This window comes from Triticum aestivum, chromosome 7D (genome assembly GCF_018294505.1).
Source record: "Triticum aestivum cultivar Chinese Spring chromosome 7D, IWGSC CS RefSeq v2.1, whole genome shotgun sequence".
Classification (NCBI taxonomy): Eukaryota; Viridiplantae; Streptophyta; class Magnoliopsida; order Poales; family Poaceae; genus Triticum; species Triticum aestivum.
In genome coordinates, this window is record NC_057814.1 from 139777110 (window position 1) to 139793522 (window position 16413).

A 16413-nucleotide genomic window follows, 5' to 3' on the forward strand; every position below is an offset into this window, starting at 1 on the left:
TAAGTCGAACGGGCACAAAAGTAAACCCCAGGAGAGCACTCTATGGAGTGGCATATACATATGCTCAATATAACCTTGGATGTATTCTTGTGCTTCCATGTCGGAGATTCCACTAAAATCTGCTATCATCATGGATCCTAAAACTTCATATACAAAACTAAGACATGGAACAAAATCATTGAACTAGCGAGACTTCGCCCACGGTATGCTACATGTGCAAAACAAACAACCTGAGTAATACATAGAGCTGAAACCAGAGCTAACTCAATAGGAACATAATAGGTTGCCGATAAACAAAGCAAGTAAACGTTCAGTTTCAAACTAGACATGGACTAGCCAGCCGATGATCATATAACGAAGACTATTTTTACAACACCATAAGCTTTGGAAATATATATACGCGTACACAAATAAAGATTTATAGAATGCAGATTTGGTAGTTAACTTCAAAAGGTTTTTCTTTTGCATATTTACTGAGATGGTACAGACCATAATATCATGTTTTGGAAAATCAGGACTGAAGTATCCCCGACCTCGGATCTCTACAAGTGTAGGACATGACAGTCAGTGCGTAATCGACCTCAACTCTCTACAAGTTTACGACGCGACAATGAGCGTGCAAGCGTATCAAAGGCCAGTGAACCTATGACATAGGGGGAAATGGTTCTACAATAAAGACCCAAGATAGCAGATCATAACTGACTAGAACAGAGTACTACATGTGCTAAAACTGAAGAAGGGTCTGTTCATACAAGTAAATAAATGCAACACACGAAGCATCCTCACAGCAACAACGCCCAACAAACAAACATGTGTACAGTACGTTTCAAGCCTCTTAGTTCCAGTTACTCTAGCGATGATGCAGAAAGCTCGTCCATATATTCAGAGTGGAGATCAACATTTTATGTAAATGAGTTGTGTAGGCTTGAGAGGCACCGGGAAACGCTTTAGTGCAAGATTGCCCTCAGTTGGAATCATTTTACGGCTGGGTAGCCAACGTGTAAGAATATTTTGGTCTATTTAGAAACAAGGTACAATCAGCGTTGGATTAAACTGATGCTTTGTACTTCAGATTGCTAGTGATCCTATCACAACTTGATTTGTGGGAGCATAATCTATAAGGGAGGATTAGATTAGGATCAACATGGGATTACTTGAGAGCAGTGGAAGGGCAATTGTAGCTAGGGCTGGCCGCAGACTCAAAGGGCCTGCCAAATCCTGTTAGGCATACAACCAGCCAACAACAGTTGGAATGGGAGTGGTCCATAAGCTAAAAACAAATGACAAAGCTTAAAGAAGCAGCAGTGACTAGTCAGCGATGTAAACATCAGTCGAAACAAAAACAATACGAGCAGATACGTGAGAGAAAAGAAGCAGCTAATTTGTCAATACCCCAGTGATAAATCTGTAAAAGAACATTTGAATTTAAGCATAACCTTGAGACGTGTGGCAGGGATAAGTATTGGCTAGCAGGCATGGGCAATAAGGCAATAAGACAATCTAGTTCCATCGTACCACATATCCAAAATTTGAACATGGACTGTACTCGATTTCTCAAAAAAAAACATGAATTGCTTTTAGCAATCAGAAACCTAGTTGTTCAATTGCTGAGACTAACTAAAAGTACCCGCAAAAAAAAAGAGACTAACTAAAAGTGTTTGTACAATGGACAGTAACTAATGAGAAAAAGCTTCAGTGTTACCATCTGCACATGTATACTACACCAAAGGATACAACAAATCTTCAATATCTTAAGATGCCAAGGCTGAACTTGGTAGGGCACCTCCTTGGCACAACCGCACAAGCTGTGCCATACATATCAGTGAGCCCAGAGACACTGTCCTTCTGACAATAATGAACTTTGATTTCATAGTCTCCTCAGAATGAGCAATTAATAGGTAAAACCTAAAGTTGTTCAACAATCCATTTGTCCGCAGGACCTTTCATGATGACGCCGGGAAACCAGACACAAGCCCTTTATCAATGCACAATGTACTCTGGCTCTGAACCGATATCACAGATCAAAATATCAGTCTTGCGGAGACAAGACTCCTCGGATAATTTCAAAAGAACAGATTCTCGCACACCACAGCTTCAGTGTCATGGGCGATCATCTCCTTTTGGTGGTTTCCCAAGACATGCTGAGGCATAATCATCAGCGTGGCCTGGGACAATATCCTTATAAGAATCCACAAGCTTATGTAGAAACTTCTTGGCCAGCAATGCTGTGGTATAGTGGTCCAACTCCACATCCAGTAACCCGTTCTGACTGAGAAGCTTGAACCGCTTCTCAAGGCTATACATGATTAACACTGGCCTTGGAGCAATGTACAATGCCTGCAAAGTGATATCCCTCATCAAGAACTCCAAAACTCTCTTAATCTTTTTGTCAGATAAAGCCAGGATAAGCGCCGCCTTCTTAGTGATCATGAACAAATCATCCTGTCAAAACCTCAGTTTATGTAAAAGTTGCATTTTCCTGGTGAGAACATTCTTGCGCAAGCAGGCGAGTGTCAAGGTTGGAGGTGAGGGGGTATTTTCCCTGCGCGAGCCGCGGCATACACATCAGGGAGCTCAGGAACACTCTCCTTGTAATACTCAATAAATCTTGACCTGAAGTACCTCTCACTCGCAACAACAATGAGCAATAGTCAGAACTCAGAAGTCCCTTGCCCTGCAGTATCTTCATGACAATATATCGAGGCTCAAGCCTCGCCTTCAGGCTGTAAGTGATCAGTGCGGGCCTGCGCACGATGTACTCTGGCTGTCGGAGTAAATGATCATGGTAGCCTAACCGACTCCCCCTGGCTTTTTAAAAATTATCGGGCCGATCGAGCCTTCAAGCACCCAAAGCACGGGGCCGCCTTCCCCTAGCCGGCTGTCTCAGACTACTGGAAGGTGACCCGGCCCTAAAAAACCCTCCCGAAGAGAGCCACAGGATGGCCGACTCCAAAAAGCCGGTCACAGGAGGACCGACTCCAAGAAGCCGGCCACAAGAAGACCGGCTCCCGGCAAGCGGCCAAGATCGCACCCTCAAGGGCTGCACCCACATAACGGTGACGAGACGGGGCGTGGCTACAGTGCAGCCTGCCACCCCCGAATCCCGGAGCACGCGTGGCCACAGTGCGCCATACGGGTCGGCCATCCCCCGTCCTGCACGGCACTGTTGCCATGTTGACCATGACGCCACCCACGACAGGCTGTCAGTACGGCCCGCGGGCGGCGGGCCCCTTCAGCCAGAGAGATGCTCGAAGACGGCCAAGCCTCCCCCAGACGGCCTGGGGTGTAGCCGGCTCCCGATGGCCGGCTACCTCACTCCCTCGAAGTATGTGCATCATTAAGGAGACAAGACGAGGTAAGGCTACAGTGAGAGCTGCAGTGTAGCCAAGCTTAACTCGGCAAGGCCCTCGTCATCAGGGGCGAGGCTAAAGCAACCAGCTGCCGGCAAGACCCCCAGGCGGTGGGGCCGGCCTGTCGGCCAAGAGGCCGGCAGCCGGCGGGCCCCAGCGGCCGGCGGAGAAGCCGGCGAATAAAGACACTGACGGCTAGGAACCGCGTCCAGCCAGATTACCATTGTACCCCTGGGGGGTAGGCCTATATAAACCCCCCGAGGCACCCATGCAAAGGGTTGATCTCTTAGAGTTTTAGACACCACATAGAGAGAAGAGGAGAGCTAGCCTTGCCCTTCTTCTTCCTCTAGCCAAACAGCTCAAGGAGCCACTTGTAGCCACTTGTGCTGATCTAGTGACCATGCGGAGACCCCGCAGAGCAGGACTAGGGGTGTTATCTCCATGGAGAGCCCCGAACCTGGGTAAGATCCGCCGGCGTGCATGTCTTCGCCTCATCCCGTTTCCAGGCATCGGCGATGTCTTACTGGCTCCCACAATGATAAGCCACCCATTGGCATATGTCGCACCTACCACCCGACATTTGGCGCCCACCGTGGGGCCAGGTGCAACGTCGTCCGGAGACCTGTTCTGGACGGGAACCCTTTTCCTTCCCAGCGAGCGTAGCCAGCCCGGCATGCCCGATGGCGCTTGCCCCAACGTGCTGCAAGGCGTCAACGACGCCTGCGCGGCGAGCTGCCTCACCGATCTTCTTGGCGAGGCTCGCATCTCCGATGAACCTGCGTCCGACGCGGGCACAGACTGCCCCGAGAGCCACCTCGTCAGCCTCCTCGACCAGCTTCACGTCTCTAGTGAGCCTGCTGTGGACTTGGAGTCGGTCGGCTCCACCGACCCGATGCTTGTCGACTCCGACACAGCATCGCTTGACACCTTCCCCACCAACGTGGTGATCATCGACGACCCTCTTCCTCAAGCTGACAGTGGCAGCAGCGCTCTCACCGAGGTGCTGGTCATCAGCCACGGCGCCGCCTCAGGCGAGAACGCCCACGACGCCCTACAAGCGGCGCTACACGACTTGTCCGCCCCCATCCCGGCCGACGCCTATGCCGAGACACTGGAGGCACGCCGCCTCACCCTCATCACGGAGGGCCAGAAGATAGCATCCATGAGATGCCTCACTGAGGCTCACCAGCGCGAAGTCGACCGCGCCGCCTTTGGTACGCCGCCTCCTGGCGGGCCGAGCCGAGCCGGCATCGTCAAGAAGCCCGGCGCAGCCATCGCCAGCATGCTGGGAGCAGACCGCCCAGTCTACGCCACGCCACTCAAGAACCTGCGTGCCGCTCGGGCGGCCGTAGACGAGCTGAACGGGCTGGGGGCCGACGAGCTCCCCTACATGACTAGACGCATCCAGCAGCTGATCGACGCGGCCGCAGAGCGGCATGAAGCCAGCTCCCGCGCTGAAAGTCCTCCCCCACGCCGAGAGCACGGCGCGACATCCCGGACGCCGACTGCAGACAGCGCCCGCGCGAAGAAAGACAAGGAGCCGGCTGCTAGACACAGTCGGACTCGGCTCACCATCGAGCGCGACGCAGAAGGCCGCCCCCGAGCTGTGGAACGACGAGGCAATCCGCCTCCTCCCCCGCCTCGTGGGGAGAGATACCCCACCCCGCCGCCTATTACGCATCCGACTCTCGGCGGCCGACTAGGCCACCGCGAAGGAGTTGGCGAGAATGACGCCCGCCACCGGATCGATCGCCTAGCGCGATCCCTGGCGCTAGAAGAAGAAGTTGATGTCGGCCCGCCTTGCTTTGGCCCCCGCATCCGCGACGAACCCTTCCCCAAAGGGTTCTCGCTCCCAAGAGACACGCCAAAATACAACGTCTCCGTGAAGCCGGAAGACTGGTTGATCGATTACTCCACCGCAATCCGCATAGCGAACGGCAACAGGCGCGTTGCCGTGAAGTACGTCCCGCTCATGCTTCAAGGCATGGCACACACTTGGTTGAACAGCCTCAAGCCCTACAGCATCAACAGCTGGCTAGACTTCACGGAAGTCTTCATCCGCAATTTCACCAGCACGTACAAGCGGCCTCCCAAGCCCCTCCAGCTCTCCTTGTGCGTCCAAGGGCCCAGCGAATCAACTCACGACTACCTCACGCGTTGGACTGAGCTCCGCAACTCCTGCGAAGGGGTGCACGAGGTTCAAGCCATAGAGTACTTCACCGCCGAGTGCCGAGAGGGCACCCTCCTCAAGCACCGGCTCCTCTGCGACGAGCCGACTACCCTCGACGAGCTGCTGATCATAGCAGACAAGTACGCACAGCCGACTCTTCAATGAAGACCGAGCTTCGAGTCGATGCCTCTGGAAAGGTGCTCGCTCCGGCTCCCAAGACGCCGGCTGGTGACTCCAATCGACGCACTTACCAAAACAACAACAAGCGCAAGGCCCCTATGCCGCCTTCCACCAGTCGGCAAGTAGCCACAGTCGAAGACGAACAACCTGAGGAGTGGCCAATGCCCAAGAAGCAGAAGGGCGGCAGGCCGGCTTGGCAGCCGGCTTTCTCCTATGAGCAAACCCTTGATGCCCCCTGCAAGTTCCACAGTGGCGCGAAGCCGTCCAACCACACGACTCGGAAGTGTCATTGGCTCACGCGGATCTCCAAAGGCGAAGGGCTGGTGCCGCCTCCACCTGCTGGCCCGCCACCTCCAGCCCCTCAGCAGCCGGCTGCTCGACCAGCAGTCAGAGCCATTCAAGACGAGTTCCCGGACGAGCACGCCGCCTACGTCGTCTTTACAAGCCAAACTGAAGACAGGCGCAGTCGGCGCCGACAACACCAAGAAGTCAACGCAGTCGCCTCTAACAACCCAGAGTTTATACATTGGTCTGAGAAGCCCATCAGCTGGAGCCGGGCCGATCACCCAGAGGTGATGGCGTCTCCCGGCTCTTATGCACTGGTGTTAGACGCCACCCTCACGATAGAAAGGCGAGCTGCCCGTTTCTCCCGTGTACTGATTGACGGTGGGAGCAGCATCAACATACTGTACCGCGACACCATGGAGAAGCTTAACATCAAGACGAAGCAACTCATGCCAAGCCGGACTATGTTCCATGGCATCGTACCCGGCCTGTCCTGCTCACCAATCGGCAAGATCAAGATGGATGTTCTCTTCGGAGATAAGGATCACTTCCACCGAGAGGCAGTCTGGTTTGAAGTGGTGGATCTAGAGAGCCCTTACCACGTGTTGCTTGGCCGACCTGCCTTGGCCAAGTTCATGGTTGTGCCCCACTACGCCTACCTCACGATGGAGATGCCAAGTTCAAAGGGGATCATCACCATAGCCGGAGACTACAAGAAATCCTCTGAGTGTGATGCAGCCAGCAGCCGGCTGGCCGAGTCCCTCGTGATTGTCGAAGAAAAAAAAGATGCTGGACCGAGTCGTGGCCATGGCCGGCAAGCAGCCGGCCCTGTCCCTGACCCCAAGGAATATGATGCTCAAGGCTCCTTCCAGCCGGCCAAGGAAACAAAGAAGATACCTCTGGACCCGGAGAACCTGGAGAGGTTTGCCGTCATTGGAGCAAACCTGGACAGCAAATAGGAAGGCGAGCTTGTCGATTTACTCCGTGAGAATCGGGATATCTTTGCATGGTCCCCAAAGGACATGCCGGGTGTTCCGAAGGATTTCGCCGAGCACAAGCTACATGTCCGAGCAGACGCAAAACCAGTCAAACAACCTCTTCGCCGACTGCCGGAGGAAAAGAGAAGGATCGTAGGAGAAGAGATAGCCTGGCTTCTGGCAGCCGGCTTCATTATGGAGGTGTTTTTTCCAGAGTGGCTTGCCAACCCGGTCCTTGTATTGAAGAAAAACAATAAATGGCGCATGTGTATAGATTACACCAGCCTCAACAAAGCCTGCCCCAAAGATCCGTTCGCCTTACCTCGAATCGATCAAGTAATAGACTCCACAGCCGGATGCGAGCTGTTGAGTTTCTTGGATGCTTACTCCGGCTACCATCAGATCAAGTTGGATCCAGCCGACCGCCTGAAGACCGCCTTCATCACACCATTCGGAGCTTTCTGCTACCTGATTATGACATTCGGCTTGAGAAACGCCGGTGCCACTTTTCAGCGTTGCATGCAGAAATGCCTCCTCAAGCAACTCGGCATAAATGCCCACGTCTATGTAGACGATATTGTGGTGAAGACGGAGAAGCGCGGCACCCTGCGGGAAGACCTCAGAGAAACATTTGACAACTTGCGCCGGTTTCAGATCAAGCTCAACCCTGAGAAATGCGTGTTCGGAGTACCAACCGGCTAGCTTCTAGGCTTCTTGGTCTCCGAACGCGGCATCGAGTGCAACCCAGTGAAGATCAAGGCCATAGAGAGAATGGAGATTCCTACCAAGCTGCGAGACGTCCAAAATTTTACCGGGTGCCTGGCCTCCCTGAACCGCTTCATCAGCCGGCTAGGAGAGAAGGCTCTCCCACTGTACCGACTCATGAAAAAGTCCACCCACTTCGAGTGGAACGACCAAGCAGACCAAGCTTTCCACGAGTTGACGAAGATGCTGACCACGCCGCCTGTCTTGGCGGCGCCGACTGAGAAAGAGCCCATGCTCCTTTGCATCGCCGCGACTAGCCGAGTGGTCAGCACAGTTATTGTGGTCCAACGCCCAGAAGAAGGCCGGGCTCAGTTAGTCCAGAGGCCGGTGTATTATTTGAGCGAAGTACTGTCCACCTCGAAGCAAAACTACCCGCACTACCAGAAGATGTGCTATGGTGTATACTTTGCCGCCAAGAAGCTGAAGCCCTACTTTCAAGAGCATCCCATCACGGTCGTATGTACTGCCCCGCTTGCCGAGATCATAGGCAGCCGGGATGCATCCGGCCGGGTGGCCAAGTGGGCCATTGCGCTGGCTCCTTACACGATCTTCTACCAGCCTCGCACCGCCATAAAGTCCCTAGCATTGGCCGACTTCCTTGTCGACTGGGCCGAGACCCAGTTCCTACCGCCGGCTCCCGACTCCACTCATTGGCGGATGCACTTCGATGGATCCAAGATGCGCACCGGCTTGGGAGCCGGCAACGTCCTCACCTCTCCCAAGGGCGACAAACTCAGATACACATTACAAATTCATTTTGCCGGCTCCAACAACGTGGCCGAGTACGAGGCGCTCATACACGGGCTCCGGCTAGCCAAAGAGCTCGGCATCCGCCGGATCCTGTGCTATGGCGACTCGGATTTGGTAGTCCAGCAATCATCCGGCGACTGGGACGCCAAGGACGCAAACATGGCGAGCTACCGATTCCTCGTTCAGCAAATCAACGGATACTTTGAAGGATGCGAGTTCCTCCACGTGCCACGGGCCGACAACGAGCAAGCAGATGCCCTGGCACGAATCGACTCCACCCGACAAGCTATACCAACCGGCGTCTCTCTCCAACGCCTCCTCAAACCGTCTGTCAAGCCGTCTCCAGAATCAGACTCCATCTTCGTACCGCCTGCCCCTGATGCAGTCGGATCCGACTTGGGGAACCCACCAGGCGGCTCGGGGACTTCGACAGGCGGCCCGGGGACTGCCGTAGTCGCACCCGGCTCGGGGACTTCACAACCCGGCCCAGGGACCGCAACGACACAACAGGCGGTGGCCGACTCCAACTCTTCACCACCCAACCCACCCACCCTGGTCGCAGTAGCCGTATTGGCAATAGAAGAAGTCACAGCTCCATCATGGGCCCAACCCATCCTCAACTTCCTGGTAAACAGAGAGCACTAGGGCCCCCATGCTACCTTTTGTATTAAGTACAAGACAACGGGCCCCCCGAGGAGCACTCGGGGACTACCATCTTTTATCTATGTATGACGAGTGTCGTACCTATGAATGTATTACTACATTTGTTTTTCTGTCCGGCACCGGGTTCGACCAGTCGCCCCGGGGACTTGCTGCCTTGAGTTATATTGAAGTTCTACCTGCAGTCAGACAAGTAGTGTGCCGGCACCCAAGCCCTCTCTTGTTGAAAGTCGCAGCTCGAAGAATCGACTGTCCGACTGGCAAGAGTCAAATGCAGGAAAGGATGCCCACACGAAAAAACGACTAAGGACTAATGAACTTATATAACACAAGCCGGCCTCCCACCCCGCCTACCGGCTGTCAGAACAGCCGGCTGGCCGGCTTCCCATTCACCTTGCTACAATCCAAGAAAGCTAGAGTACTTGCCCTCCCAAACGGCCAAGCCCTTTCCCAGCCACAGACTGCAGAGCAGCCATCCGGCTGGGAAGGCGGTGACCAAGGGAGGGCGGCAAAGGAAACAGCCAAAAGGATGAAAAGCAAATACAATCGGAAGCCAAACACATGCATGATTATATTTACACAAAAGGCCTTCGAAAGGCCGGCATTCAACATAGTTTGAATACACCCCCAGTGGGTGGAACTGCGCAAACTTAACAAATACTGTTCAAAGAGTAATAAACAGGAAAGCAAAGGTGGTAGACCAGGCTAAAGGTGCAACAGGAGAGCCAGGCAGGTCAGTGGAGACGGCAGTGCTGGCTGGAGGAGTGGCCGGCTGGCGAGTCTCGGCTTGGTCATCACCGGCTGCAGGCGGCGCGCTTGCACGCGCCTCGTTGCTAGAGGCACGATCAAGCTGAGGCTGGTCGGCTGCTCCATCGTCTGGCACGGCGTCTTCACCATCCTCTCCCTCCTCCTCTCCGCCCTCGTCGCTGGAGTCGATCTCCTCCGCCGAGTCCTCACCATCCGCTGGGTTCAGCCCAAACCACTCCTCTGGCTGAGCAACGCCGTCATCATCCACCTCAGGGGCAAAGGCACTGGTGTCGGTGTAGTCGGCGATCGCCGAGGCGCGCTGGATGATAGCCGGCCGCACCGCCTCCAGCTCCTCGTCGGCCTCCTGCCGCTAGGTGGCTAGCTGGTCCAAACTCAGCTCAGGATACCAAGCTCGGACGAACTCCAGCGCCCGCCTGGCGCCTGACCAAGCTGCAGAGGCTTTCCAGGCCTCGAAGCGGCCAACCGCTACCTCCAGCCAGTCGGCAGTCCGACTGGGGGTACGGGGAATCACCTCGCCAGGCCAGAGGGCGGCCAGCACTTGCGCCCCAACGCGCTGAAGACGGCGGAGCATGCGGTGAGCCGGCTGGAGGCGGGCCTGGATCGCCAGAAGCTGCTCCTCAAGCGACCGGCAAGCATCCGGCGCGATCTCAGCACCAGCCTGCCTTTGCGCCTCGCGGTGAGCCTCGACAATTTGGTTGGCGGCAATTGAGTAACCAGGGAAGTACTCTGCACAATTAAGAAAGGAAGAGAAAAAACACAAAGTCAGAAAATGGACCAAATGGCAGGCGGCAAGCAAAGGAACGAAGAAGAAGGCGGCCTACCATCAACCAAATCTTCGATCTGGCCGTAGCCATTAATCAGCGATTGCCTTGCCTCAGCCCAGCCCGCCGCCTCGGTCTCGTATTCGGCTTGGAGGGCGGCCTCGCTGTCCTGCGCCGCCTTCAGTGCCGCCTTATGGCTCTCCTCCTGGTCGGCCAGCCTCTTGACCAAGCGGTCACGCTCCTGAGCTAAGGCGTTGCACTCAGCTTCCTTGGCACGAAGGGCGGTCTGGGCCCCACCCAACTGCTCCCTCAGGTCGGCATTGGCCTCTGCAGATATGGCAAAGAAGAAAAAAGCAATAAGAAAGAAGTCGTCAGGAAAGATCTGGCCCGACTGCTCAGCAGTCGGCCTGAATCTCGGGGACTACACCCAGTGGGTGCGCTGACGCGCCCCCACGTGAGATAAAAAATAAAGCACTTACTCCGGCTCTCAGTCAGATGAGTGGTCTTCTGGTTCAGCTCCCGGACCTGGGAGTTGAAGGTAGCCGCGCGGAGGTTGTGATAGTCCTGCAAATAGGACAGAGGAGCGAATAAGAACAAGATAGCAATCGAAGTCTACTAAGAAGTTCCAAGCCGCCTGCTCAGCAGCCGACTCAGAACTCGGGGACTACACCCAGTGGGTGCGCTGATGCGCCCCCACGGAAGAAATTAAGAACAAGAAACAAAAAAGCGGGAAGACTCACCCGAATGGCCGTCCGTGTCACGAGGAACTCTTGATTATACTGCCTCAGCACGGCGGTCTGGGATTGAAGCCGGTTCTGGACTTCTTGCGTCGCCACGTTCAGCACGGCCGTCCCACCACCCGGCGTCCACCACGAGCTGGCGCTGGGCGTCTCCAGATCCTGGGCCGACGAGCTAGAGCCCGCGGCCTTCTGCGGGTCCGGCGCCGATGTCGCCTTCCCCGCGCGCTGGCGCGATGGCGACCGGACCACAAGGTCTGCCCTCGCAGCCGGCTCGCCCCCAGCCGGTTGCACGGGCGGCGCGCTAGGCCGGCTGCCTTGGTCCGCCCTAGTCAGCGATGGTGGTGCCGCCTCCCTCTCCTGGACGACGACGTCGTCCTCCTCCCTCTCCATCCCCAGCTGGTCGCCACCGGCTTCCTCCGGCGGGGGCTCCGGGATCTCGGGCGCCACATCGCGCAGGGGGACGACAAGCAGGGCCTCCGCTGCCCTCTCTGCGGCTGCAGCCTCCGCCTGGGCCTTGGCCGCCGCGTCGGCTTGTGCCACCGCCGACTCCTCTGCCATCTCCTGCGCCGCCTTGGCAGCGGCCGTCCTCAGCTCCTCCGCCTCCCGCTTCTCCCGCGCATTCCGCTCCGTCGCCACTCGAAGCTCGGCACGGGGATCCACGCGGCGGGCTCTTGCGGATCCTCCCGCCGCTCCAACCACGGAGGCGGCAGCGGTCCGCTCAAGAGAAAGCGGAGCCCTGTTTGATGAATCAAGACAAGGACTCAGAAAAATATCAACAAAAAAGAAGAAGGAATACGTGAGAGAATTGACACTTACGCCGAAACCTTTTGTGGCCGCTTCACCACCTTGCGGAAGCGGGCCGCCTTCGCGGCTGCCTCGTCCCGCTGGGCGCCGCCGCCGTGCTCTTGGGCCTCTTCGGCCGACTGCCGAATAGGCTCGGCGCAGCCCGGCGCTTCTGCGCGCCGCCTCGGACAGCCGGCGCGGCAGATGAACTGGTGCCATGATCGGACTCCGGCTCGCGGCGCGGGACGACTTTCGCCTCGTCATCATCCGGCCAGTCGTCGAAGCCGGCTCCAAGCCCGGAGCCGCCTGCCTCGCCGCCTCCCCCCACGGTGTTGTCGTCCAGAGCGGCCGCCCCCAAGTCGGGGTCGTCCAAGTCGTGCGTCACCCGGTCGGGGAGATATTGGCGCTCCACCCCCGCTGCCCCGGCTGCCGGTCGAAGGAGGGGGCTCTGCCAAGACAAACCGACTGGTCAGAGTCGGCCAAGAGAAACTTGGTGACAAAAGTAAAGAAGAGAAGAAAAAGAAAGCTTACCATAGGCGGGGGATTGGCACGGGAGTACGGCTCCTTGCCAAACTGCCACTCATCGGTGAGCTTGCAGTTCGCGAGATAGTTCACCATGAGAGCTACCTCGGCATGAGGCATCTCCTTGGTGCACATCCGACTCGGATCGAGTTGGCCGCTCATTTGACAAATCATATGAGGGCGGCCTTGGAGCGGGAGCACCCGGCGCACCACGAAGGCGGCCAGCAGGTCGGGCCCGGTCAGGCCCTCCGACTGGACCATTACCCAGAGTTGCGTGACGGCGGCGGCTCCAGCAGGCGACAGTGTTCTGGCCCGATAGGACCACTGGGGGCGCCTCCCAGCCGGCGGGCCGGCTACATAAGCAGGCAAGTTGACGAAGTCACCTTGCGGAGCGACGTTCTTCACATAGAAGTAGGATTTCTGCCAGAGCTTCACTGACTGGATCAGCGTGATGGGAGGAAAAGGGTTGTCGGCTACCGGCCTCCGCACCACGATGAAGGCGCCGCTCTGAGCAGGCACGCCCTGCATGGCGGTGCCGAGCTTGGACTGGAAGAATCCCCCCCAGAGCTTGAGGGTGGGAAGGACGCCCTCGCACAAGGTGACGAAGGCAGACAGCAGCACCACCGTGTTTGGAGTGAGGTGGTGCGGCTGGAGCTGGTAGAATTCAAGGAAGGAGCGGAAGAAGCCGCTCGCAGGCAGGCCGAGGCCACGCAGGAAGTGCAAGCGGAAGATAACCCGCTCGCCCTCCTCCGGCGCCGGCGAGATCTCCCTCTCCGGTGCAAGACGGACCCGCACATGGTCCCTGCCGAGTAACCGCCGCGTCTTGCGGAGGAAGTCGATGTGGTCCGCGTGGACGTTGGAGCCGTCCCAGTCTCCGCCGTGCAACATGAGGGCAAGAAGTCGAGGAAAAAGGCGCGGCGACGGCGAAACCACGGGCCCGCGGCGGCGAAGCTGCGGGGTAGTGCGATGACTAGAGGGACGGCGCGGCAGTGAGGGGCTGCAGCGACGGAGAGAAAGAAGAAGAAGATGGCGGAGCGAGGGTGAGCGTGCGAGCGTCTGCCGCTCCCCTGCTCCCCCTATTTATAGCCTCGTGCGGCGAAGCCGAGGAGGCGAGGCGTGGGGGGGACGTGGGATTAACTGCGCCCACTCCCCCACGTCCCACGATTATTGCGCCCTAACGGCGTGCGGAAACTGCCATAGGAAGGCGAACGACCCGTTTTGGGCCACAGAAGATCCACACCTAGGCCTAGGCATGGAAGTGGCGGGCCCCGGCCTGCGGCGACGTCCCATCACGCGCGTGGGCTGGCAGGCTATTCGAGCCGGAGGGCGCCATGTGGCGCGCGGGCGGCAAGCGGCCGGCCCGCAGCCTGGCGTGCGCGCCAGCTAGTTCCCGCCTTCACACTTCCAAACCTCACCAAGACGGCGCACCTGATCAAAGCCGGCTGCTAGCTGCTGGCTCTTCAAGATAGGAAGCTGATTGAGCTTCTCGTCCTCCTTTCAGCCTCGAAGCCCAACCAGCTTCGGGGACTACTGTCGGAGTAAATGACCACGGGTAGCCTAACTGACTCCCCCTGGCTCGTTAAAAATTATCGGGCCGATCGAGCCTTCAAGCACCCAAAGCACGGGGCCGCCTTCCCCTAGCCGGCTGTCTCATAGGCCGACTACTGGAAGGCGACCCGGCCCTAAAAAACCCTCCCGAAGAGATCCACAAGATGGCCGACTCCAAGAAGCCGGGCACAGGAGGACCGACTCCAAGAAGCCGGCCACAAGAAGACCGGCTCCCGGCAAGCGGCTATGATCGCACCCTCAAGGGCTGCACCCACATAACGGTGACGAGACGGGGCGTGGCTACAGTGCAGCCTGCCACCCCCGAATCACGGAGCACGCGTGGCCACAGTGCGCCGTACGGGTCGGCCATCCCCCGTCCGGCGCGACACTGTTGCCATGTTGACCATGACGCCACCCACGACAGGCTGTCAGTACGGCCCGCGGGCGGTGGGCCCCTTCAGCCAGAGAGATGCTCGAAGACGGCCAAGCCTCCCCCAGACGGCCCGGGGTGTAGCCGGCTCCCGATGGCCGGCTACCTCACTCTCTCGAAGTATGTGCATCATTAAGGAGACAAGACGAGGTAAGGCTACAGTGAGAGCTGCACTGTAGCCAAGCTTACCTCGGCAAGGCCCTCGTCATCAGGGCGAGGCTAAAGCAACCAGCCGCCGGCAAGACCCCCAGGCGGTGGGGCCAGCCTGTCGGCCAAGAGGCCGGCAGCCGGCGGGAGACTACAAAAAAAAGACACATCTGTGATATTTTGGGCCGAACGAAAAAAATTCTGTCATACATATGACACTTCTATGACGATAATTGTGACAAAACCCGGTATCATCATAGATGTGGTGGGCTCCTACTTCTATGACAAAAAATCATGACAGAAAATGGGCTTTTCATCCTGGGCGGGCCGGAGACGCAGCTGCATGACATTCTTTGGGCCGTCCATGATGGAAAAAACCGTGGTAGAAGCGAGGGGGAGGAAAACTTCGGGGAGTTCCCGGTTACGGTGGGAGGTCAGGGGCCGAGCGATGCGCGTTTCTCTCGTACACGTACGCGCGTGTGTGCGAGGCGTTGGCTCTAACTGAACCCGAGCGAGGCGTTGGGCTCTAACTGAACCCGAGCGATTGCACTGTAGGCTACGCGTTACTAAACCCGAGCGATCGTTCGATGGTTGTTAACTGAACCCGATCGAGCGATTCCTTCGCTACTGCTGCTAATTGAAGCCGATCGATGCTGCCTCTGGGATGAACAGTGAGCGTTGCAGGGGGTTGGATGAACAGTGAGCGGTGGCGTTGCCTCTGGATGAACAGGACCCCGTGGTGTGGTGGAGGGTTGGATGAACAGTAGACGGTGGAGGGGTGCCCGTGGAGGGGTGGTTGAACAGGACCCCGTGGTGTGGAGGGCTGGTTGAACAGTAGACGGTGGAGGGGTGCCCGTGGAGGGGTGGTTGAACAGTAGCCGGTGGAGTAGCGCGCGGTGGAGGCTGGATGAACAGGAGCCCGTGGAGTCCCGTTTTGCAGTAGGCCACACCCCTCCCGATGAATAGGACCCCTGTTTCGACCGTAGGAGGTCCGTTTCGTCCGTTTTGCGGTACGCCACACCCCTCCCGATCAACAGGACCCCCGTTTCGACCGTAGGAGGTCCGTTTCGTCCGTTTTGTGGTACGCCACACCCCTCCCGATCAACAGGACCCCCATTTCGACTGTAGGAGGTCCGTTTCGTCCGTTTTGCGGTACGCCAGACCCCTCCCGATGAACAGGATCCCGTTCCGAACGTGGCCGGTCGAACACAAGGCTGTTTCCTCCGTTCTGCGGTACGCCAGGCCTCGTTTCCATCGCCTGTTCAGTCCAAGCCCTCCCGATGAACACGACCACGCATTCCGTTTCGACCCAGCCGGTTGGCTCCCAAACGTTCCATTGCCTCCCGATGAACACGACGCATTCCGTTGCCTCCCCATGAACACGACGCATTCCGTTGCCTCCCCATGAACACGACGACGACGCTGTTTCTCCGTTCCGACCCAGCCATCTCAACGAGCCCTCGCCGTACGTATGCGCGAGTAGGCGTTCGAGACCCCGCCCGTATGTACACATACGTGGCCGTATTTTCTTTCTTGCACCCTGGCCGCTGTACGTACCTGTACATGCTACGTGCGCG

The 16413-nt window shown here is 57.3% G+C and overlaps 1 pseudogene; it reads right to left on the reverse strand.

Moving 5' to 3' along the window:
* Positions 1-2513: 2513 nt before the first annotated feature.
* The window catches only part of LOC123165823 (uncharacterized), a 47513-nt pseudogene continuing 33613 nt past the window's right edge, over positions 2514-16413 (reverse strand).